This window comes from Octopus sinensis, linkage group LG3 (assembly GCF_006345805.1).
Source record: "Octopus sinensis linkage group LG3, ASM634580v1, whole genome shotgun sequence".
Lineage (NCBI taxonomy): Eukaryota > Metazoa > Mollusca > Cephalopoda > Octopoda > Octopodidae > Octopus > Octopus sinensis.
In genome coordinates, this window is record NC_042999.1 from 47,022,029 (window position 1) to 47,025,659 (window position 3,631).

Genomic DNA, 3,631 nt, shown 5'->3' on the forward strand with positions numbered 1-3,631 from the left:
TTTACTAAATTCTTTGTTATATTTGAAGTAATTGAAAGAAACATAGCGCATCTCAAAATAAATACAGTAATAAAAGGGTTAATATGATTGGTATGGGTATATCCAATTGCTGTAATTTTATGTTGATATGCAAATAATTTGAATTGTTTTTTTGTCTTATATTAATATCCAGTCCTCAAATTCGCGCTAACATTTTAACATTATCCTTTCCTATCAACAGGATAATTTCTTCAAAACAACTCAGAAGACATTGAGTTTAGTAATATCAATGTTAAAAGTCAACATTAGCTACACCGGCACATTCCTTAGAAGTATCGACAATGAGGACACTGAATAATTTACAAACCTCAAGTCTTTGCACGCCCTTAAAACATCGCTAAATGGCATACAGATACTCAAAACTTTTTTTAGGTTCTGTTTCATACACAATCGAATTGTACTTCTACGCTAGACTGCCGCACGTTCACACGAACCCTATTAGTGCCTATGTATTTTCTTCACATCTCAACAGTAACTCACAATACATAAACTTTTCATTGAATACGCCAACATTACTGACATACAACATTAAACTTGTTCCCTTCATTCCAGAAAAGCCAGCCAAAATGTATATTCGTATCTTACTCTTTTACTCTTTTATTTGACTGCGGCCATGCTGGAGCACCGCCTTCAGTCGAGCAAGTCGACCCCAGGACTTATTCTTTGGAAGCCTAGTATTTATTCTATCGGTCTCTTGTGCCGAACCACTAAGTTACGGGGACTTAAACACATCAGTATCGGCTGTCAAGCGATGCTCGGGGGTGGGGGACAAACACAGACACACAAACACACATATATATACATATGCATTTATACGACGGGCTTTCTTTCAGTTTCCGTCTACCAAATCCACTCACAAGGCATTGGTCAGCCCGAGGCTATAGTAGAAGACTCTCGCCCAAGGTGCCACGCAATGGGACTGGACCCAGAACCATGTTGTTGGTAAGCAAGCTACTTACCACACAGCCACTCCTGCCTATCTTGAAAGAGTTAAGCTACTACCATTACCATACTCCTGTGCATTTAATTTCATATGCAAACGCAGGTATGCGGGATAACATTAATATTAGAAAACGCCTTTTATACACTATTAATGTCTATATTTCTAATATGAAATTATCGGCATTGAATTGTAATTTTTATTTCTGTTATTTTAATTTTTTTGCCATAAGAAATGCGTTCTAGTTTTCTCTTTTACTCTTTAACTTGTTTCAGTCATTTGACTGCGGTCATGCAGGAGCACCGCCTTTAGACGAGCAAATCGACCCCATGATGTATTCTTTGTAAGCCTAGTACTTATCCTATCGGTCTCTTTTGCCGAACCGCTAAGTAACGGGGACGTAAACGCACCAGCATCGGTTGTCAAGCGATGCTGCCGGGACAAACACAGACACATAAATACACACACATACATATATACGACGGGCTTCTTTCAGTTTCTGTCTACCAAATCCACTCACAAGGCTTTGGTCGGCTCGAGGCTATAGTAGAAATCTCTTGCCCAAGGTGCCACGCAATGGGACTGAACCCGGAACCATATGGTTGGTAAGCAACCTACTTACCACACAGCCACTCCTGCGCCTATAAATGTGTGACGCTTACAGCACCTACATTTCTCAAGCGGTCTCCCATCTAAGTACTAACTAGGCTCGACGTTGCTTAACTTCGGTGATCGGACGAGAACCGGTGCTTTCAACGTGATATGGCCGTAAGCCTTAGTAAAATTCTATAACATAGATGTTGTTAACTTGTAGACAGATTAAGCTGGCAGAATCGTTAGCATGTCAGGGAAGCAGCCTGGTGATATTTCGTCCGTCTTTATGTTCTAAGTACAAATTCCGGTGGAGTTCAGTTTTGTCTTTCATCATTTCAGGGACGATAAAATAAGTACCAGTTGAACGCTGGGGTCGAAGTGACTTATCCCCTCCTCTCGAAAATACTGTCCTTGTGACAAAATTTAAAAACAAGGCTCTCAGAAATGCATTCTATTATTATAATTTTTGCAATTTATACAACACTCATTTTGAAGTCACTTCTTTCTGAACTATATTTCTTTAGTGCTCATAAACATATCCTAATAAATATCCCGTGAGCGTTTCCCCCAAGAAACATAGATGATAATTATAATCCCAATAATGTATCAGTTATTGCTACAGTTATTTAACTTATTTCTATAATTACTTCATGAATAATTTCGCTGTATCTTATCCTGCTGATTAATTAGGTTGGGTTCTAAGATGAAAGAAATTGAATCATCATGTTAAAAGGCATATTGAATATTAGTTTCAAATTTTTGGCACACTGCCAGCAATTTTGAAGGAAGGATTAAGTCGATCACATCGAGTCTAGTTTCCAACTGGTACTTATTTTATCGATCTCGAAAGAATAAAAAGTAAAGTAGACCTCGCTGGAGTTTGAACTCAGAGAATATTAAAAAAAACGAATAAAATGCCATTAAAACATTTTTCCCTAACGGTTTTGCCAGCTCTCCGATTTGAAAGAAAAACATTTAGAGAATATTAATATATCATATTATTTAAATCTTATTATGTAAAATTAATTATTGGTAAGATTTAACTTTATGCACTTAATACCACTCACATGAATAATTACACATCAGCTAAACTTAGATTTGTATTTGTGTACTAAATATATACACGTAAAATATTAGCAATTGCCACACTTATAATTACTTTAAAATTAATAATAAAATCAATAATTAACAAATTTGTTTTTCATTTTCTTGAATGTACATATTAGAATTATTTTTACATACATTATATCAAACGCATTTATAAAAGCAATTATTTTCCAACTAAAGTATGTCCGAAACATTTAACACCCACCCCCACCCCACAATTACACGCACACACTCTCACACACACATGCTCATGTATATCATATGTGGAGAATCACACATACAGATACGTGTTCCAACAATAAATAAACATAATAATATATAAATTAAGACCTTCCTTTGCATTGGCACTTATTCCGATGAAACTAAAATATCATCTCAAAGACTCTCAATAAGATTTATTAACATGTTACGGTATATCAATTATTATTAGTAGTAACTCTTAGCGTCTTTTGGAGTTTTGTACATATTTCAGTGTAAACTAAGAACAGTAAACCTTCATTTTAACCATGGCAAATAACAATTTCATTTTTAGCATTACATCACAGTTCATTGTACCAAATTCTCGCCATTTATCCCCATTATTAATTTCATCACAACAAAATACACGAATTTATACAGGTCTCTATTTAGCGCTGGCTCCTCCTATTCCATTTACGCCGAATCGCTGAATAGCGCTACCCGTCCTAGAACAATGAAGTTTATATTGCAAGTGGGACAGGTCTCTCGCGTCGGCATGCATCGTCTGAATTTCTGGACTCAGCTTCAGAATAGGAGATAGCAACTCCGAAATGCAAGCGTCCCGCAGTCTAGATAGGTACGCTGTGAACTGACTTTATGTATTTACACCTATCTGTTTAGAGCGAGGAATATTCTCTACAACGAATAACACTGAATGTCTTTCTTACAGCTCCAGATATACATGAGGCATATTTGAATCGGTAACAAGTGTGT

At 36.4% G+C, this 3,631-nt stretch overlaps 1 non-coding gene across 1 annotated transcript; it reads right to left on the minus strand.

The window, feature by feature from the left end:
- Positions 1-1,634: 1,634 nt before the first annotated feature.
- Positions 1,635-1,753, minus strand: LOC115210063. Its single transcript, XR_003881409.1, has one exon. It is a non-coding gene; the product is annotated as a 5S ribosomal RNA (ribosomal RNA).
- Between the last annotated feature and the right edge of the window lie 1,878 nt (positions 1,754-3,631).